At 39.2% G+C, this 23263-nt stretch overlaps 2 protein-coding genes and 1 pseudogene across 2 annotated transcripts in view; 2 read left to right on the plus strand and 1 right to left on the minus strand.

The window, feature by feature from the left end:
- LOC145497837 (uncharacterized) overlaps positions 1-23263 on the plus strand; it is an 89611-nt gene that overhangs the window by 60972 nt on the left and 5376 nt on the right. The window lies entirely within an intron of this gene.
- The window catches only part of LOC145497708 (uncharacterized), a 66366-nt gene that overhangs the window by 29773 nt on the left and 13330 nt on the right, over positions 1-23263 (minus strand). The window lies entirely within an intron of this gene.
- Positions 7409-12781, plus strand: LOC145497690 (uncharacterized; annotated as a pseudogene).

Below are 23263 nucleotides of genomic sequence, written 5' to 3' on the forward strand. Positions count from 1 at the left end.
GGGGTCTTTTTAAATGCAAATAGCATTTATCCCTTTTTATTCCCTCGCATAAACCTCCGTTGCCAGCTAGTTTCAGTCCAATACCGGGAATACGAATATTGTCTGTATTGAAGGAGTCTCAAATGTTGCTTCAGGAGGAAAATATCCTTTGCAAGATCTGAAATCCTCTGTTCAGGCACCCAAGTTAGTAAGGAAATAATTTTCGTCCCTGCTTATTCTTTTCGACTTTCTAAATGCCTTAGCTTAATACAATGTGAATGAAACCCACGACGTATTGATTGAGATGTTACTTCGAACGGCGAAAGCGCTAAGGAAGTGATGCTTAGCGAACGTCGAACGTCTTCCTCGTCCGATACAATCGAACGATTTTGAAACCTTCAATCTTTTTCCGTAGAACTTTTAAAGAGTTCAATGTGATCAATCCGAAAAAGCCAAAAGCAATTTTTTTACTATAAAAAACCTTTGCTTGCCTGGGATCCGCCATTGGGCTTGACGCATCCCATCTCTCAGTTGTGCAGAATAATCGCAGTTGTGACAGCCTCGCCTGGCTGCCTAGTATGGTGCACTTTAATGCTGTATTTTGGATACTTGCTTAAAACAGGCTAAAACACAGTTAAAGGGGGGGTGGCATGCTACCTTGAAAATTTCACTTTTTCTCCCTTGTTCCCTTTAAATAAATTCCATGTTCTCTAAAATTTTTGGCAAAGTTCCCTTTAATAGTAAAGATATTCCTTATTCCTCAAATTGATCCCAAACTTTCCCATGTTCCTTTGAAATGATCATGTTCCCTTGTTCCCCAAAGCCCCTGGGAGGCCTTCAAGATTGTACAGTTCATGTTGACATCAAAGCATCAAAAATGAGGGTTTTTTCTGTAAATTGCTGCGACCAGTCAGGTTTTGTATCCAAAATTCCGCTGGGTGACCGCTAGAATATGTAATTTGGGATATGGAACATTGACCATTTCCCTCTTTTTTCACTCATGAATATGCATGGCCGATGAACAAGCCATAACAAGCACAATGTAAGCTGGCTGCTTGTCACGTTTGTGTTCCATTTTGTCTCTTGTTCTCGTCGTCTTGACTTGTCAAATATGACTGTGACTAGAAAATGCTGAATGGGTCGTTAATGCAGCTAATATGGCCAAACAACTTATAGTTCTAATGTTTGGGGAGAAAAACATTTCTCCTATTGATGGCATTCAAGATGTCTGTATTTATGGCAATATTAACAACCAAATAGCACAAGAGGAAAGATTTTTATCACTTCCATAGCTATCAGAGCGCAAGATGCACCAAACATTTAGGGAACGAGACCGGATATGTCACAAAAGAAGAGATTAGAAAGGCCGTTGGAAACATGGAGAATGGAAAAGCAGCAGATTAGATTCCATCACAGGTGAGATGTTGAAAGCAGATATAGTTGTGACCACCAATGCATTACATTAGTTATTCCAAAAAATCTGGGACCAGGAGGAGACACCAAATGACTGGAGTAGGAGTTTGATCGTCAGATTACCAAAGAAATGTGATTTGAAAGTTTTGAAAACTAGAAAGGAATAACGCTTATGTCGACAGTAGCAAAGGAATTAGGCAGAGTGTTCATTTCATACATACGAGGAGAAGTCAATCAGAATCTGAGAGCCGAGCAAGCCGGATATAGAAGTGGCAGAAGTACCACTGAACAGATATTCGTGCTGCGCAATGTTGTCGAACGGTTCATTGAGTGGAATTCTTGCTTCTAACTATTTTTTGTAGACGTTGAGATGTCATTCAGTGATAGTGTTCATATAGAGACACTGGCGCTTGCTGAAGAGTTATGGAATCTCAATCAAGTTGGTCGACATGGTGAAAAGTATGTACAAGAATTGCAGATGTGCCTTTATAGATAAGACCAGCCATCTCGATTGGTTGGAGGTGCTTTCAGGAGCAAAACAGGGTTGTGTTATGTCCGGTTTCATTTTTCTCATGATCATTGACTGGGTTATGAAGAGAACCGAGGAGAACAGCAAAAGTGGAATCTGATGCAAACTGACAACAACCCTTGACGATCTTGATTTTGCCGATGACTTGACACTTTTGTCTAGCAGATGGAGTCATGCACAGAAGAAACTGAACCGACTAGACCAGTTCGGGAGAAAGAAGGTCTAAAGACCAATGAAGAGAAGACCAAAGTTCTGAGGTACAACCCTGGCAGACTGGATCCACTAACCAACCAGGAGAGAGAGAAGTGGATGATGTGGACAGTTTTGTATATTTTGGTTCCAAAGCAAGGAGGTACAGCTAGTGATATAAGAGCAGGCTATGGAAAGCAAGGGTGGGGTTTAACAAGCTTAACAAGGTATGGAAAAAGTAGCTTCCTCAGTCGAAAGACAAGGATCATGATCAAAACGAATGTTGTTGCCGTTCTACTCCATGGTTGCGAGACATTGCGAATGACCAAAGAGGGCGATTCCAAGCTAGACGTTTCCCTGCACTAATGCATGAGGAAAATCCTGATCGTTTACTGGTCGATGAAGGTTAGAGATCAAGATCAGGCGCAAGGACAATCAGCGAGTAAGTAAGAGCTAGGAGATGGAAATGGCTGGGCCATGTTTTGAGGATATCTTCAGACCAAAATTGCAAGATAGCACTAACATGGGCACCCTAAGGCAAACGCCGAAGAGGACGGCCAAGAGAGACGTTGCAGAGAACGATCAACAAGGAGAGAGAGGATCTCGGATTCAAGACATAAAGGGAGGTGGAGGTGGCCCCATTCTGCACTAGGAGAGAAGGAAAAGATGATGATGATCCTTCCCATGCTCTGCTGGAAACGAACATTATAAGCACACGGGTTTTACCGATTTCATCCCCTTAGAGCGGTTTTCAATTGAGTCTCGAAAGTAATTAGACAATTACTTTGGTTTTGGTTTTGGTTTTACTTCGGTTTGAGATTGGCTGAGTAGTCTAATTGGTAAGTAATTGGTTTGATTTTGGTTTTACGACACTCAATTGAAAACCGCTCTATTTATTTATTTATTTATTTATTTATTTATTTATTTCCTGGGTACTATAGGCAGTACTTAAGAGTAGTATTGTACTTGGCGCAACGGAATCAGTTTTTGAAAAAACTGATTTCTTTGCGACAAGTTTTGTTTTAGTCACAAGTTGTGATTTAGTCATAAGATTTTTTTAGTCACTCGATTTTGTTTCAGTCTTATGACAATAAATTTGAGAAAACTATGTTTTTATTTTTGAATCAAAATATGAGAAAATCGATTGAAAACTATGTTTTATTTGCTAGTCAAATCTATGAATAAATGCAACAATTTTGAAAAAGTCATGAACCAACTATTTTGTCTTTTCTCTGGATTATTTGGCATGCATACTTGCTGGAATGTCTTATTGCGTGACATTTCTCAGAAAAACCAAGAAGTTGATGTGGAGCGGCACAGCTGTGCCGTGACGTCATACTTGAGGGACTTTCCCGCTGAAATGAGTCATCAAATCAGCAATTAGCAGACGCGTCTTGCATAAAATTATGGGGATTCAGCTATATTTATATTTGTATTTTCTTTCGAGTTGTGGGAGTAAGCTTTTTTAGTAAATTTTACTGCTAAAGTTTGGTTATGAAGTTTACTTCAAAATAAAAATCTGATTGTATAATATAAATGATTCAAATTTTTGATAGGATTATAAATAAACTAGACGCTTGCCGCGTGTACCCATGCAGTCGTTATACTGAGAAGTACTAACTATATTGCAATTGAGCTAAATGTTCTGCAATTGAGGTCGTACGAAATTCAATGGAATCGATGTGCTCAAGCTATTCCGCCTTTGATTGCATTCCTTATACTAGTTCGCAGGTCTTTAGGGCGTGAAATGAGTCAAGGTCTTTATATCAACCTATAAACGTTTCAGTCTATTTTCCTTAGTCTTTGTCGTCGTCGTCGTTGTTGTTGTTGTTTTTTTTGCGTTTCCCAAGCAAGCGGGACATTTTTGCATGACATTGAGCTACGAACGCGTTTGTCGAAAAACATATAGTTATCTCGTGATTTTTAGCCCACGCAGAAGTTGAACTATTAGGAAAAGTGCTTATGTAAATGCTTGTTTGCTCAATACAGATAATCAGTCGCCTAGATAGCCAAAGTAAGTTGCAGATGTTTACACTATTTTCCGGCCGCACTGTACGTGTACCGCGGAGGTGCAAAATATTTCGACGAGTATCTGAGCTTTGGGAAAACGCACAGACTTAAAAATTGGAGAAGTGTCATTTAATTAATCTCCTATAACATCACAATTGCTTGACTTTATCCACTAAATGGTTTTCGAATAATTTCCTTATTGCATCAGGATTACGTGACAGTGCAAGCCAAGAATTGTTTTGCTGGGGTAAAATGCCGAATAGAGTACCATGCCGAGAAGAGTACGACGCATAAATTATGTCAAATTATGTAACAGCACGTGGCAGCAAGTGTCAGCAAGACATTCCAGAGTCAAACTGACAGGGAGTAGGGTTTAATTATCTTTCATTCTTATATTAAGGAACGAAGACTTTACTGCTTCAACTGAACCCGTCATTTCATGAAACAAATAAAACTTTTCCCTAGATGATGTACCGAAGGTGTATTTGATCAGAATCGCTGGGAAACAACTTGTGAAAACATTTTCTAGTATCTTATAGATCGCATTTGTAATGATTCCATTTCGCAATTTATCGGTATTGTAAAATGTGTTTACGAAATCCATGCGTAACTAGTTTCGAAAGAGGTCCCATTTACGTAGCCAAAAGTTGCAAAACACTCAAGCACATCTCTCTATAAAAATTCGACAACTTCCACTAAACCGCACAAAGCAAGCCTGACCTCCCTCCAACAAAGAGCAGCTGAAGACTACAACGACCGTGTTTGCCGTGACGTACCGTGGCCAAAATGAGTAACACGACGCCATCGACAACGGAAACAGCACCGCCAGGTGAGACTATCGAGTAATTAAATGAAAAAATATGTTTTAAGCGCCGAATGAAGTACGATACTAGTGCTTATATACAAGTGCAATTTCATTCCAAAAAAAAAAAATCATACGAGCCCGGTACTTATAACACAAGTCTGAGTTCAATGCAATTTCATTAAGAAAAATACATGTTTTAGTGCGTGCCGAATAGAGTACGAGACTAGTACTTATAAGACCAGGTTGAGTTCAGTGAAATTTCATTTTAAAAAAAATACATGTTTTAGTACGTGCCGAATAGAGTACGAGACTAGTACTGATGAGACAAGGCTGAGTTCAGTGCAGTTTCATTGAAAAAATACATGTTTTAGTGCGTGCCGAATAGAGTACAAGACTAGTACTTATGAGACAAGGCTGAATTCAGTGAAATTTCCTCGAAAAAGTACATTTTTAGGGCGTGCCGAATAGAGTACGAGACTAGTACTTATGAGACAAGGCTGAGTTCAGTGAAATTTCCTCGAAAAAATACGTTTTATTGCGTGCCGAATAGAGTACGAGACTAGAACTTCTAAGACAAGGCTGAGTTCAGAGCAATTTTATTGAAAGAAAGACATGTTTTAGGGCGTGCCGAATAGAGTGCGAGACTACTACTTGCAAGAAGAAGCTGTGTTTAGTGCAATTTAAGTACAAGCTGATTATTCCAACAGTATTGAAAGGTCTTGAAATGCTTCGGAAGTCTGTAAGACTTACAAGAGATTCGTTTCTCAAGGTTGTTGCAGGAACTGTGGCCCCTCTCTGTTTGTTGGACCAATGTGCTCTGAATGCTGGCATATTTTTTACAATGTCGTCAAATTTTTGCCCCTTTTACGTTAACGTAAAATTAAAAAACCCGACTCCGTTAATGACTCAATGTGGCAGGTAATTTGCGTGAATTTTCCTGCAGGCATCGTAACCGACTTTTTTGGAAAGGCATAACAAGTAAACCTCGTTACAGGGTAGATGAAGAAGGTGAAGCGCCAACTATTTTTCATTTGGAATACACCAGTAACGGTGTTTCTATCCAAATCGATGTCTGGTGGTTGTTTCTAGGGGGAAAGCGCTGGATATTCTTCGTGACATTCATCGCAGGTCATCTGAAAGCGGTTGTCAAGTGGTTGGTGTGAATAGCCTCGTTAAGCAGTTTTCTCTTAAATTCTTTTGCAATGGTATAAAAGCACTGGCCAAAGAATTCTTGAAATCATGTCCTGACTGCCAATTGCATAAGCCGTTTCCAACTGTTGCCCCTCCAGCTCGTCCAATTAGAACGTTTGGGCCTTTCGAGAGATTGCAAGCGGATATCATTGACATGGCTCCAGGCAAAAAGCGGTCGTTCATGACAAATAACAGGGACCAGTATCGCTATATCTCAGTCATCAAAGACTGCTTTTCTAAGTTTTGCTGGCTATTTCCAACTAAAACAAAATCCGCAAACGAAGTCCATTCCATTATGCACCATTTTTTCTACTATGTCGGCGATGAAAGCGTTACATTGAAACACGAACTTTGCGTGACAATGAAATATGAACTACTTGAACATTGAACTATTATGTAATCCATTGTACATGTATTGTGATCGAGAGACGCGAAATAACCAGAGCGGATCAGAGAGAATAAAGGAGAATCAAAGTGAAACCAGAGTGATTGTTTGCCGTTAAACCATTTACGACAAAAGTGGCGAACCTGCCAGGACCCTGTAACAGGAATCACCGAATATGGCGAAAACAGTTGAACAATTGACCAAAGCGATCGACGCGAAGCTTCAACTACTCAAGCTTACGCAAGACCAAACAACTAGCGCAATTGAGAAGGAAAACATCACGAGCGTGGAGAGATTACGGAATACGTTGAAGAAGAAGGTGGAAGAGGTCCACGACTTTAAGACTACCGTACAAGAAATGATGTTTGAAGCAGGGAACAAAGAAGAAGAAATCCTGGAATGGAGTGCGAATATTGAAGAAGGTGTGGGTGAATTTGAGAAAACAATCGATCACCTCAGCGCAGCGATTAAGGAATTTCAGAGCAGTGAAACGCAAGCCGCGAAAAAAGAAGAAGAGGAGCGTGCCGCACAGCTCAGGGAGAAAAAGTACGAAGAAGAAATGCGATTCGAAAAAGCCAAATTGGAGCAAAAGCTCAAGTACGAGAAGAAGATCGACGAGAAAAAGGATCAAAACATCAACGCGAAACTGCCTAAACTTGTCATCACTCACTTCAAAGGCACTCCCGCCGACTGGCTGCGATTTTGGGGTCAGTTTTCAGCGGAAATTGACGCAGCAGATATTTCGAAAATCACGAAGTTTACCTACCTGAAGGAACTCTTGGAGCCACATGTTCGATCCTCAATAGATGGCCTCCCGTTTACCACAGAAGGCTACGAACGAGCGAAGAATATACTAAAACAAAATATGGAAAAGAAAGCGAGATTGTCAACGCTTACGTAAGCGTCATTATGTCCCTGCCGACGATTCATGGAACAAACCCAAACAAGATCTTAGAGTTCTATGAAAAGCTGTGCTCAAACGTACAGTCCCTGGAAACCATGGGCAAGTTAGGAGAGGTGAATGGGTACGTTCAAATGACTCTGAACAAGCTGGAAGGGATCAGAGGAGATTTAGTCCGTACCGATGATGATTGACAGGAATGGGAGTTCCTGCAGCTTCTCGAAGCGTTACGGAAGTGGACCGTGAGAAACCCGCCGAAACTCGAAGAAGGGGTTGATCAAGAAAAGCTGCCACCATTCAAGCCACCATTCAAACCGCCTTTTAAACCACCAATCAGACCACCTTTCAAGCCACCATTCAAACCACCATTCAAGCCACTCACGTCAAGAAGTTTTCAAGCCAACCAACGAGAGCCAAAGAGAAGGCCATGCGTTTACTGCGAAAGCCCAAGTCACCAATCCACTAATTGCAACAGAGTTACCACGGTCCCAGAGCGAAGAAAACAGCTGATCTTAAAACAACTATGTTTTAATTGTACCGGCGCCAATCACAGGGTCGAAGAGTGCCGCTGTGTTTCAAAATGCATGTTCTGCCGAAGGAGACACCTCTCGTCGATCTGCGAGAACACTTCCGGATCCCAGCAACCCGAGCATATGTTAGTTGCCACTGGAAGAAGCTCAGTAACCTACCCGATGGTCGTGGTAGACGTAGGTGGTATACGGTGCCGTGCGCTGTTGGACACCGGAGCCGGAAGTTCATACGCCTCTGCAGCGTTACTCGATCGACTAGGAAAGCGACCAGTGCGAAAGGAGTTCCGAAGGATCGAAATGATGATGCAAACTACAGATAAAGAAATCAAAGTCCATGACGTAGTGATCAAAAACCTATCTGGGGATTTTCATCTGCGAACAGAAGTAACCAAGGTGAACCGTGGTGTGCTGTTAAATTTAACAAATCCCAGGTACAAGGACATGGTGACACGGTACGACCACTTGAAAGGGATAGTAATGGATGATGTTGACGCGAAAAGAGAGCTCCCTGTACATCTAATTCTCGGTACTAGCGAGTATGCAAGGATCAAGACGGAGACCACACCCAAGATAGGACAACCTGGAGAACCGATTGCAGAACTGACACGCCTAGGATGGACCATCATGTCTCCTGGAAGTGAGCCCGATCTTACTAACATGTTTCTAACCCAGACCTCCACGGTAGATTATGAGGCACTTTGCAGACTCGATGTACTTGGATTGGAGGACCGACCAGTTGGTGATCAGTGTCTCGTGTATGAAGAATTTAAGGAACAACTTGAGAGAAGTCCTGAAGGATGGTATGAAACAAGTCTTCTCTGGAAGGGTAATCATCCACCCTTACCCAACAACAAGTACGAAAGTTTGAAGCGATTGGATAACCTAGTGAGAAAACTAGAAAAACAGCCAGGCATGTTGGAGAAGTATGACGACATCATCCAAGATCAGTTGGCACAAGGAATAGTCGAACGGGCGCTGAAGGAACCAGAAGGAAGAGAGTTCTACCTTCCACACAAAGCCGTGATACGAGAAACAGCAGAGAGTACGAAGATCCGTATCGTCTACGATGCATCTGCGCGAGCCAACAGAGAAGCACCTTCCCTTAATGAGTGTTTAGAGACGGGTCTACCCTTACAGAACAAACTTTGGAGTGTACTCATCAGGAATAGATTCCACCCCGTGGCCTTAGCAGGCGATCTAAAACAGGCTTTCTTGCAAGTAAGGATACGAGAGGAAGACCGAGACGTAATGCGATTTCATTGGTTGAAAGACCTGGAAACAAAGCAAGTGGAAACTCTAAGATTCACGAGAGCACTTTTCGGGCTGTCCACATCACCATTTCTACTCGGAGGAGTCATTGACCAACACTTGCAAAATCTTCAGCACATTTTCCCAAACGAAGTGGAGGAGATCAGACGAAGCCTCTACGTAGATGACTTGATCAGCGGTGGTGAAACTGTCACCGACACACAACATTTGAAACAAACATCTCAGTCCATCTTCAGAGGAGGAAAATTCTAGCTGCACAAATGGCATTCAAATGTACCCTCCCTGGAAGGGCCAACACCTTTAGAAGAAACGAAAACGGAAGAGGAACAACCCACCACACCCTTAGATGCAAGCCAGAGTTATGCCAAGTGCCAGATGGGAGTTAAGACAGGAGAGACGAAACTGCTTGGTGTACCATGGAACAAAACCGAGGACACAATCGAAGTAAACTTTCTCGGTCCGATCATCAATGTAACGAAGAGGGAAGTCCTCGGGGAAATCGCCAAGATATACGACCCACTGGGATTAGCGTCACCCGTCACCCTGGTGGGAAAAATGCTGAATCGAGAAGCGTCAGTGATGCCCGAACGCCATGGGACTATGAGCTACCCAAAGAACTAAAGAGCATGTGGGAGAGCTGAGAAGGAGCCCTGCCAGAAAAAGTAGTGGTGTCAAGAAGCCTTGCCAAACACCAAGAGAAAATCCAAAGCATCAACCTCCACGCTTTCGGAGATGGCAGCGGCAAGGGCGTATTAGCAGCAGTATACTCAGTCACACATCAACCATCTAGCGTAACCCAAGGTCTGGTAGCTGCAAAGTCCAGGCTTGCGAAGAAAGGGTTGACAATACCAAGGCTCGAACTAGTGGCTGGACATATGGCAACCAATCTCGTGCACAACCTGAAAGATGCTCTACAAGGGTTCCCAATAACAAGTGTCCACTGTTGGCTTGACAGCAGCGTTGCTCTTCACTGGATCAGAGGGGGTGGAAACTACAGTTTGTCAGCAAACGGGTGCAGAAAATCCAGGAGAAGCATTACATCCAGTGGCGGCATGTTAGTTCAAAGGAAAACCCTGCTGATCTCGGAAGCCGAGGTGGAGAAGTAAATGAAACCTCAGACCTGTGGTGGAATGGACCACCTTGGTTAGCACAGCCACAGAATTGGCCACCGGATATCGTCACCAGTCCAACCAAAGAAACGCAAGCTGAAAAAAAACTCATCAAAGAAGTCCTTGCACTCACCATTGAAACCAATGACGAACTAGATCAGTTGATGCAAAAGTGGGATCTATGAAAAACCATCCGAGTTGGTTCGTGGGTTTCTCGATTTATCCGAAACTGCAGAGCTTAACGTCAACAGAGTACCACCGGACCAATCACCACTGAGGAGACCAACAGCCAGATCGAGTTCTGGGAACGACGAACACAGATCAGATGCCAAAGCACGACCAAGTTTCAAGAAGATCAGTTACGACTCAATCTTCAGAAGAACAAAGACGGACTCTACGAGTGCAGAGGCCGTATCCAGGGAGACTATCCAATCTACCTGCCTGACGACGCGCTGTTCAGTGGGAAGCTGGTTATGTACGTTCACACACAAACTCTCCACGGGGGAGTTAGTTTGACGATGACAAAGATAAGAGAAAAGTATTGGATACCACGTCTCAGAAGACTACCAAAGCAAGTGATAAGAAAGTGTCATGGCTGCAAAAGATTTCAAGTCGCTGCACTAGCACTGTCGCTGCACTACCCTGTAAATTTAGTTAGCATCGGGCAGGCGAAGAGCCACCCTGTGGATATACTGCCCGAAATGCCATTATTATTATTATTATTATTATTATTATTATTATTATTATTATTATTATTATTATTACTAGCAAACCCGCCGACAGGAAACCTGCCTAAGGAGAGAACAGAAGGATCAATGCCCTTCAAGTTCATTGGGGTTGACTTCGCTGGTCCTGTCAAGTACTTTAGCAAGAACAGGAAAGAAATGAAAGCTTACATCGTTCTATATGCATGCAGCCTTACCCGAGCCGTGTACCTGGAGCTGTTACCAGATCAGACCACACAAGAGTTCCTACGCAGTTTAAAGCGTTTCATAGCAAGACGTGGACGGCCGGAAAAAATCTTCTCTGACTACGGGAAGACCTTCGTTGCAACGTCAAAATGGTTGGAGAAGATCCGACAAGATGAAAAGATAAACGACTGGCTAGCTAAACAAAGGATCACATGGCAATTTAACCTCAGCAGAGCCCCATGGTGGGGCGGCCAGTTCGAAAGGTTGATCGGGGTGATGAAGCAAAGCATGTACAAGGCTATTGGAAATGGAAACCTGCGCTGGCATGAGCCAGAGGAGGTGATCTTAGACGTGGAGACAACCGTGAACAACAGACCTCTTGGATACGTAGAGGACGACGTTCAATTGCCAGTGCTGACCCCCAGCCTTATGCTGTATGGGCAACCCAACCAGATACCCGAAGAAGAACCAATGGGTATAGAAGATGTTAACCTCAGAAAACGAGCCAGGTACATCTGAAGATGCAAAGACGTCCTGTGGACAAGATGGGAAACAGAGTACCTCAAGGCCCTCAGAGAGCGTCACAACCTCAACCATAAAACGAAGGAAACAACCTTGACACGTGGAGATGTAGTACTCATCAAGGGGGAGGAACGCAACAGAGGGAAATGGAAGATTGGCATAGTGGAACAACTGATTCAAGGACGAGATGGAGTAGTCAGAGGGGCGCGGCTTAGAGCTGGGAAGTCATACTTAGAGAGACCGCTGCAGCTGTTATATCCACTCGAATTGACCTGTGACAGACCTGTAGAAGGGAGAGGTGAAATACTTAACTCGAACGCCAGAGAATTCCAACCAAGAAGAGCCGCAACTGATGCACGCCAGCGAATATGTGCCATAGCGCAACATGAACTGGATGGAAATTAGACTTGAACTGCATGCTATCATTTTTAGTTTCAAATTAGTTACAGTTGTACTTTCAAATAGTAGATTTATCACATTCTATATTTGCCTCAAATATGTGAGTCAAATAGGGGGAGCATGTCGGCGATGAAAGCGTTACATTGAAACATGAACTTTGCGTGACAATGAAATATGAACTACTGGAACATTGAACTATTATGTAATCCATTGTACATGTATTGTGATCGAGAGACGCGAAATAACCAGAGCGGATAAAAGAGAATAAAGGAGAATCAAAGTGAAACCAGAGTGATTGTTTGCCGTTAAACCATTTACTACATACTATGACGAAGGTACTCCAAAATACTTACAGACGGACAATGGGAAGGAATTTATAGCTGAAGTCATCCCACATCGTTGGGGGTGCAATAAAATAGCACTGAACTCAGCCGTGTCTTATCAGTACTAGGCTCGTACTCTATTCCACACGCACTAAAACATGTATTTTTTCAATAAAATTGCACTGAACTCAGCCTTGTCTTATCAGTGCTAGGCTCGTACTCTATTCGGCACACACTAAAACAAGTATTTTTTCAATGAAATTGCACTGAACTCAGTCTTGTCTTATAAGCATTAGTCTCGTACTCTATTCGACACGCACCACTAATCTCGTACTAGAGGACCACCCTAATTAACTTAGTGCTAGCTTGGTAATATCCTCTGTAAATATTGTTTTATTACTATTATTATTACTCTATTTGGCACGCACCAAAGCATGTATTTCCTCTGGTTTTTCTCATATTACGTGACAATAGCAATGACCTTGTCACGCGCTCTGTTCACCAAGGTATTTCACTTCAGTACATTTTACAAAAAAAACATTGTTTAAGTTTTCGTTAATTACTGCACATGGTTGATCTTTTTTCTAATATTTACTACTACTCACATCTCCGCATGAGGACTTATTCTGATAATCGGCACACAACTTCGCTTCTCACTCATAGCTACTTATATTTTGGGAAGCAATGCAGTGTTGCGAGCGGTTGTTTTATACCTGTGTTTTAATTTTGTCTTTGGAATTTACAGTTTCCCACCATCAGAGAAGTTTCTCAGTTTAACATGCTAGTGATCTCCTGAAAGATTACTAAGTAACATTACATCACAGATTATTTAACAGCGAATGAAGCACGCAAAACGCAAAGGTCACGACTATTACGTGCCAGGCGGCTTGGGGTCTGCCATGTGCTCTTGCATAACTACATAATTTGACATAATTTATGCGTCGTACTCTTCTCGGAATGGTACTCTATTCGGCATTTTACGAGGCCCCCCATATCAGACTCCAACATGCAATACGAGACCCCAACCTAGCATATCGGACCTCAACCTGCCATATCAGACCCCGATCATATCAGTCGGGTTTGACTGTTTTATGTGTCGGGTTTAACTTCATGTTAACTGTTGTGCCAAGTAATAGAGTAATTCTTCAGTAGTGTATTGAAATTATTATAAAATATGGCTATTACGAATAACGAACTGCAAGTTCACGGGAAGAGAAAGTCGCCATTGTTGCTACTTCCTTCCTAGCCTATAGACTTTACAGCATCGCGTTTCTTATTACCGTATTCTGGCACTATTTTTTAGCAAATATATAAATTATAAATACTTTTAAAATATATTTTTGTAGCAAGCATCGGTCCCAAAACGTTCTAAGATAATTATATGTATCACTTTGATTCAAGTCACGCAACCAGCGTCTTGAAATTTTTGTTGACCTCAAAATTCCTTTGGTTATTAGCAGACTTCGCTGACAGATTGGTATAATGTCCGTCTCAGAAGTTATTATCCAATTGCTTCATGTAGTCACGCAATTCTCACACTCGCATATTACTCGTTTAATGTACCGAAGCTTTTCTATGCAATAAGGTAGACCGACGAGAAGTGTATAACACGTTTATAAAGATCAAGCGTAAAGTGATTTTGTAGCATTTCTTTATTGGGATATTTGTATAATTTCACGCCCGAAATTTTTTATATAGTTATATTCATCGACAGCACTGGAAGGCATCTTTCGCTATTTTCAAACACCGGTATATGTCGTATAGGTGAAAATAAGTCGTCTACTTGCAAACAGAGGGTATGAACCCCATTAAATGACCAATTTATTCCACATAAATACCTGATATTGTAGTCTCGCGCGAAAAGCGTGGGATGTGACATTTTCGGGGCCTGATATTGTAGTCTCACACGAAAAACGTGGGGTCTGAGATTGTAGGTGTCATGTTAGGGGCCTGATATTGTAGTCTCGCGCGAAAAACGAGGGGTATGACATTGTCGGGGCTTGATATTGTAAGCTCGCACCAAAAGCGTGGGGTCTGAGATTGTAGGTGTCATGTTCGGGGCCTGATATTGTAGTCGCGCGCGAAAAACGTGATTGTCGGGGCCTGATATTGTAGTCTCGCACGAAAAGCGTGGGGTCTGAGATTGTAGGTGTCATGTTCGGGGCCTGATATTGTAGTCTCGCGCGAAAAACGTGGGATCTGGTATTGTCGGGGCCTGATGTTGTAATCTCGCACGAAAAGCGTGGGGTCTGACATTGTAATCTCGCACGAAAAGCGTGGGGTCTGATATTGTACTATCTTATTAAAGTGCGGTATCGGATGTGGATGTTCAAGGCCTGATATTGTAGTTTCGCGGGGAGGCTTGCCACCCAAGTAGTGTTGCTGGTGTTTGGGGCCTCTGATGTTTGAAATTTCTCGCTGAAGCCTGAGTCCTGCCAATGTGCGTTGTATTAAAAACACCCTGAACATGATTAGCGTGAGGAGGCTGAGGAGGGGGTTAAACGTCACGCATAGGGGGCTGAGCTGGAGGGTCTGAGGTGGAGGGTCTGAGGTGGAGGGTCTGAGGTGGAGGGTCTGAGGTGGAGGGTCTGAGGTGGAGGGTCTGAGGTGGAGGGTCTGAGGTGGAGGGTCTGAGGTGTGGGGTCTGAGGTGGGGGGCCTGGGGCCTGAGATGGGGGTCTGAGGTGGAGGGTCTGAGATGGGGGGGGGGCTGAGATGGTGCCTTGAGATGGGGGCCTGAGATGGGGGGTCTGAGATGGGGGGCCTGAGATGGGGAGAACGTTCCAAACCCTGATCGATTTGTGACTGAACGAGGAAAAGAAAAAGAAAAAAAGAGCCGAAATTTAAACCCAGGCCTCACTAGCTGGGTAAAAAGATAAGAAAAAAGAAGAGAATGAAACAGTCCTTTCAGATGATATGACTAAAGAGAAAATAATAGATTTGTAAAACTAGCTATTAAACCATATGAATAAATAAATATATTGAATATGTGTGATAAAGGGATTCACAATGAATTAGCTAAAACAGAAGTAATATGTGTATTTTGCAATAAACAAATTAATCAAAATAATGCTAAAAGAGATGATGCTTGCTGTGAAAATCAAAAGATTGAAAATCTAAGTCATCAATATACTTGCATTAGTTGTGGTCGAGTTAATGGGTTTGAAATTGCTGAAGAGTACATTGATTTTCATGAAAACAGATATAGAATAATTAAAAAATCAATCTGTAATAGGAAATATCATCTGGATAATATCATTAATAATATTTATGAGAAAAATGGTTTGAGTACATCACAAGATAATCGATTTCGGATACATAAGATTTTTACAGAGATCGATAAAATACTACCTCGGATTAATGGAGCTAGAAAAAGAATGATTTCTATCTCGTCTTTTGAAAAAGATCTTAAAGTTGATGAAGTTGGATTCGAAAAAGATATAAATCAGTCAATCAAATAGGACTTTAGCCTTTTATGATCAGTATTTTAGAAAAATAGTGGAATTAATACGTGATAAAATCAAATCTATCATTCGGAAGTAAATGTTTTATCATATGTTTTCTCATGATGATCAGTATTAATTAAGATGGAGATAAATCAACTATTATTTCACCTAAAACAAGTAGACCAAATCCCAAAATAGATCCAAAAACTATTGGGTTTAATGTTAAAGAGCCGGCTAAACTACCAATCGCTGTCAGAGTGACCCCGCCTAAATGACAAAATAGATGCATCCTTTTATATTATTTGTAAGCTTTCTCAAACAAAGTGTCTTTTATGATAGAATTTATACAAAGCTTTAAGCTCTGCAATCTCAGTATCTGATAAGGTTGGACTTACATGATTGAAATAAAATATTTTTCTTTTATCTTTCATATATATTATTATTATATTATATCACTCAAAATATGTGCCTTTTGATTTTTCCGAAAATAAAATCTTATGAAATTCTTTACTGTTTAAATCACAAAGATTTTTAGTGACGCAAATTCTTTGCATTTTATAATGTACATCTATTGAAAACATTTTTGTTGAATAACGATTTTGACTAAAATTATCAGTTGTTAGGATATCTGATATACCATCACAAAGACCTACTTTGATTAGATTAATTAATTTACAGAACCAAATCATTTTATGTTCATCTCTGTACGCCGATAGTATGGTTTCAGGAATTTTGGTAGAATCTGTTTTTTCAATAGAAAATTTATTTTTGTAAATCCTAAGAGTAGGTTTGATATATGTGTCATCCAGTAAACCAATTTCATACCCTGTCGAATTAGTGAATTTACTGTCGTGCTTGAATGAAACAAAAAATGTATAATCTGTATTTTCAGTGAAGTTATCTAAATTTAAGTGACCTCCTTATATTTCAAAACCTTCTTTAGGGTCATAATCTTCTAATAATTTTTGGTTGTTTAATATCAATTTCCTATTAATTGTTTCAACAGCCGAACCTTGAGAATTACTCATTTGAAAACCGTCAGCATTCAAAATATCAAAATAATATTCAAATATTTCCTCATAATAGCTTTGATTTTGTTTTTTGCCAATTACCTTGTAACAATATCTTTGCGGCTTTTACATGACTATAAAGCTGCTTGAAGTTAACTAGACTACTATCATCAGACCCTTCTAAAACATTAACAATCTCCAGACCTTCCATATCAAGACCTTTCCTGAAGTGAATTTTATCATCTTGGCTCTCAAAGTAATACAGTGCATCATAAAGCTTCTATTGGGCATAAAATCATATAGTTGTTTAAAATTTTTTTTTTTTTCATCTTCTACATCATAATTGGGTATTTTCATATATACAATTACGTTAGATAAATAAAGATAAGTGTTTTTTGGACACATATTTATAAAGATAAATGCTGTTTTAACAGATAAATAATTTAACATCTGGTTATAATGGATACTGATAAAATTAGAAAATATGCAGATTCTGAATATGATAGCTATAAAATTGCCAAAGCTATGACTGAAGTGAAAAATGAAATCAAAGATAACGAATCAGGGCGGGAAATTGTAATGAGTGATTACTTCAAGACATTACAAGAGCCATTGCTTGACCAACAAGGAAAAAATGATAAACAACAGGATCAACTAATTGAGCAATTGAAAGAAAACCAGAATACAATTGTTCAGGCCATATCATATAATCCTAAACAAGCAATCTCTCATGATGATAAAACATTACGAGATTAAGAAAACATATATGAAGATGATGAAAAAGCTAAAGATGGAGATGAAGGTAAAAATGTAGATGAAGAAGAGGAAGAAAAACCAAGTACAAGTAAAACAAAAATGACAGAAGTGAATTTAGATAAAGGTATTAATGAAGAATACAGAAATCTGATGAAAGAAAAAGGTTATGATTTGCCTTCAAAATTACTACAATCTCAGGCTGATATTTCTGAAATAATCAAAAGAGTTGAAAATAAAATAAATCGTGCGGGGAGATATATTAAAGATATTTCAACCCAAAAAGGCCTTCCATTAAAAAAACTGTCAAAAGTACAACAAACCACTTCTTTGTGTAATAAAACTGAACTACCATATTTCAAAGACTATTTATCAAGATTAGGGAGGCACGGTGTTCTCATGGTTAGTGCGTTCATCTCCGGATCGAGCGGTCCGGGTTCGAGCCCTGGCCGGGGACATTGTGTTGTGTTCTTGGGCAAGACACTTTACTCTCACAGTGCCTCTCTCCACCCAGGTGTATAAATGGGTACCGGCGAACTTAATGCTGGGGGTAACCCTGCGATGGACTAGCATCCCATCCAGGGGGGAGTAGAAATACTCCTAGTCGCTTCATGCTACAGAAACGGGGATAAGCTCCGGCCTGATGGGCCACTTGGCTCGTATGCAGACTTTACCATTTATCAAGATTAGAACATATCAAAGCAGCTTCTAAATATATGGGAGCTGAGGAGGTATTAGAAAATACAAACAAGCAAAGCGCAATGCTTACAAAATAAACAATAATCAATATGGAGGTTTATTAATTGATATGAATGAATTAATGAATAGAATGAAACTTAACGCTTATCGAGGTGGTAAATTAGTTTATCAAGCTGATGCAAACAAATCACTAATTAATTTACTTAGTTACTAAAAGGTGCAACCCTAAAACAAAATACAGTATGAATGCTGTGAAGAACATGCCATCTCATAAATCATCAGGCAAAACATGAATGATTGGGTTGAGTGTGATGTATCATCAGGATCCCAAACAACTAACTGATCGTATGAAAATTATAATTGGTTCAATGATTGCTGGTAATAATTCGCCAGTCTTGAAAAATGATTTGTCTCAAATTAATGATGAATTATTAAAAATAGGAGCAATTGATAAATCACTGCATGAAAAATTGTATAATAAATATCTAACTAATTAAAATGCCTATGAAGTAAAAAATAATTGCTGCTTAGTTGAAAGGCTTTTCAAAGTAAAGAAGAATGGTGTTTTCCTTTTTGGAATATCTTTTTTCGTTTTAGAGATATTTAATCTATGTAAAAGTCGTTTATAATAATTTAAAAGAAAAGGGATCAGAATAGGTAGGATGACAAACAGGACCATTAATTGGCAATAAGATTTACGACAAATTTAACAAACCCTCAAAAATAACTAATGAAACCAAAGGAGATAAGATTGTAAAACTTCTTCAAAAAGAAAATGCAAAACAGCATACTCAAAATACTGATAAATATCAGTATGTAAAAGTCGTTTATAATAATTTCCTTTTGTGATCATTTTTGTATAATCATATAATATGATGAACCGAAATTTTAGAAGTCCACAAATTGTTAAAAGATATGAATATTCATATTACGATCTTCAGACACCACTTAACAGTAACATTGGTGCCAATAATCGGCAAACTAAAGACAATTATTTATTTGTAGTTGACAACGCTTCAGAAGCTAACCCTATTGATTGGTATAATAGTTATATCGAGGTCAATTTTAAAGTTCTTCAATTAGATTAAGCTCAGAATGCAGCTAGTATTACTGCTGGAACAGGAAATGTTAATACTTTTTTAACATCAATGAATGGTCACACTTTTATCAGAGAAATGCAAGTTGAATGTAATGGTATTACTGTTTATAATAATACAAGAGCTAGTACGTGAAAGTTCAAATGTTTTGTCACTTTTAAAGATGACTGAAGAATATCCGACTACCGTTGCCAAAGACAATTTATTTTATTTAGATACGAACACAGGAATAGCAGAAGCTCAAACTGATCAAGCATCATGAAATAAAGGTTTTGCCACTCGCAAAATGCTGACTGACGCTGCTAATGAAAATAAAATAAGTATTCCATTAAATATATATAGTTACTTTGCTGCTTTCAAAAATAATATACATCCAAATTTAAAAATGAGCATTTTTATTCGTTTACAAAATGATAACAATATTATATTGAGATCAAATGCTGCCCCAGATTCAAAAGTGTTGATAACAAAGTTTCAAATATGGTGTCCTAAAATCATTTTTAATGGAGCTGGAATGAAAACATACAATGAATACTATATAAAACCTAAAGCTTGGAAGTATCTTAAAGAAGACCATGAAATATATTAAACTGCAGCTGTGAGTTCATTTTTCAGAGTCAGTACTAGTATTTGAAGGCCCAGGCATGTCTTTCTATGGGTCGTTCCAACAGCTTAATATAGTACAGTAATTAAGAACAGAACATTTTTACATTTAAAACATTCTCCATTGGAGCAAACAGTAGGCATTTCAGCAAAGCCCAAATAGAAGTCAATAATTCAATATATACCCTCAACCAGAAATGACTTCAGAAGAAGAAAGTAGGTTATATAGAGCACTTATGAGCTATAATTCAGCTTACAATGACTTTCTTAGCAGAACACTTATCGACCATAGTAACTTCAGAAACCTATTTGGAATAATACATTTTGATTTAAGGAATCAACAATCAGACATCAAGGATTCTGTTGCATCATTAACTTTTTGGCATGAGTTGAATGGAGCTAACATTACGAATTACACACTCTTGTTCTCCATGAAAGATATTGAACTATACACAAGCAGCGGTTCACTACTTATCAAAGCATAAATTTGCCAATTATTGTATACATTCTTTAATTGAATATATTTTGCAATTACAAAAATAATATAATATTTATTATATACAAGAAATAACACCTTATTATCCTCATAAAGTAAAATTAAGTAAAGGACAATTAGAAAAGTTTTAAAAAGCTTAAAAAAACAATATCCCAATAAGTGTTCGACTTTATAACAATGAGTTGACTGGACCCAATCAACTAATGCTCACAAACACTCAAATAAATAAATAAAAAAAATCAATGGCAAATGGAACAGGCTAAGACATTAAAATAAGTAAAAGTCAGATTAGAAAAGCAGTGAAACAGGGCGGATATCTATGGTCTAATTTAATTTCGCTTGGAACAAAAATGCTTCCAATGGCAACGAATTTAGCTTCTAAAGTGCTTCCAGGTCTTGCTACTGGAGCTCTTGGATCAATTGGTAATTTCACAATGGATAAAATACTTGGCCAAGGTATTTCTCAAACAGGTGGTCTCCTTATATCTGATTCCAAAATACAGCAGTTAATTTAATATAAACATCTACTAACACAAGAACAAAAAAGGACATTTTAAATGCTCTTTAAACTGGAGGCACTCTTTATATCAAACCAACTCAAAAACAGATAAATGGTGGCTTTCTCGTAGTTTTGAGTTCGGTTGGTATCCCCATTACCATCGATTTCCTTTAAAAAATGTTTGGAAAAGGCTTGAGTGTTCCTAACAGATCTTTTAGCAGTGGCAAAAATTCAGGTCAGGGTCTATCTGTTTCCCCAAGACCTAATATGCTACCATTTCAAAGTCCATCTGTATGTGGTGGATGGCAAAACACAGTTGGATATGGTGTTGAAACCAAAAAAAAACCTCAGAAAGCTTCAGAATTGATTTTAGGCCCCAATTTCACCTCTAAAAGGAATACTGCTTTATTGTATTTCGATAGTTTTGGTATGCATTATAGTAACGAATTTCAAAACAGGGCTAAAAGAGATGGTATGAAGGTTATTTACAATAACAATCCTTACCAAAATATTAAAGCAGTCAGTCATATTCAATCAAAACTAGGAGAACTGCATACGCGTACACTAGAAGGCAAAAAATACAATTATTGTGGCCCTGGAACTAAATTAGAAGAGAGATTGGCTTCCGACGATCCTAAATATAGAGATCCAATTAATAATCTTGATAGCATGTGCAAACAACCTGATAGTGATTATAGAATGCAACATCACTTGCCGACAAACACAAAGCAGATGATCTTATGCTTAAGAGAATATCAGAAATACCATATATGCAACGACCTTGGGGAACTACAGCTGTTCAAGCTATGATCGCCGGTAAAAGAAAGCTTGGAATTGGTGTTAAACAGAGCAAAAAGAAGCCAAAAAAAAAAAGGTAAAAAGCTGTCGAGTAAAGAAATAAGTTGGCAACGACCATTAGCAGATGAATTATATAAACCCATAAAGCGTAACTTTACTCCACAGCATGTTATTGCAAATCATATTCATTTTGATGAAATATGGCGTTCTGACCTTACTGAAATGCAACAATTCAGTAAATGGAATAAGGGCTACAGATATCTTCTTATGGTCTTAGATGTGTTTAGTAGATATGCTTGGATTGTACCATTGAAAGATAAAAAAGGTGAATCTGTTGCTGAAGCATTTAAAACATCTCTAAGGGAGGTGGAAAACCACAATATTTATGGACAGACAAAGGTAAAGAATATTATAACAAACACTTGAAAGACTTCTTAGACAAAAATAAAATAGCATTGTACTCAACAGAAAATGAGGAAAAGTCATCTGTTTGTGAAAGATGGAATGAAACCATTAAGACTAAAATGTGGAAGCAGTTTACTGTTCAAGGTAATACACAGTATTTAGACATCCTACCCAAAATATTGAAACAGTATAATAACACTAAACACAGTTCAATAAAAATGACACCTTTGGAAGCAAGTAAAAGGAGCAATCAAGGAACTCAGGGGGGGGGGGGGGGGCAGTTGCCCCCGCCAGGAAAACTAAATGTTTTTGTTTTTTCTAACATAGTGTTTGATTTTGCTGGGCTATTTCTTGTAGCTATATTGGTCCGAAATCTCAAGAAAACTGACTAATTACCTTAAAAATCTCCCTTCAATGTAAATTCCGAATAATTATTTTGGAAAATCGTTAGAGGCAAAAGCCAGTACGAGTTTTCTTATGACAACAATGACTATGTAATTTGGGCTGCCTGGGGTTTAGAATTTGGTGGGAAACAGTTGATGCGTGTTTCTTGCCAACGTTTGCAAAACGTTTCTCTCTCAATCCACTGGGAAAAAGTCGGGAGGAAAGCGCTGGGCTCCCATTCAACGAGGTATAATGGACTTCTTTAATGCCAAAAAAAGGTAAGTATCAAACTACAACATGTGTTATTTAATACATCTAATAGTTGCCTTGTTTGATGTGTCATTCTTAGCTCCTTGTAGTATGAAAATCAGTGAGCCACTTCACAGTTTTGTAGATTGGACAAAACAACGTGGCAATTTAACCAGAACGGACTTCATTCCCACTTTAAAAGAGATCTATGACATGAAGTCAAATTGGAGAAGAATCTAGAATGGCCTAATATAGACTCGTGTTTGAGACTTGGTATTCTGATAGCAAAACCTGCAGTTTTAGCTCAGTCCCTTCAAGCCAATCTCTGTTCAAACTAATGAAAGCTTTCAACCCATTTTT

The sequence above is a fragment of the Orbicella franksi genome, chromosome 1, assembly GCF_964199315.1.
Source record: "Orbicella franksi chromosome 1, jaOrbFran1.1, whole genome shotgun sequence".
Taxonomy (NCBI): domain Eukaryota; kingdom Metazoa; phylum Cnidaria; class Anthozoa; order Scleractinia; family Merulinidae; genus Orbicella; species Orbicella franksi.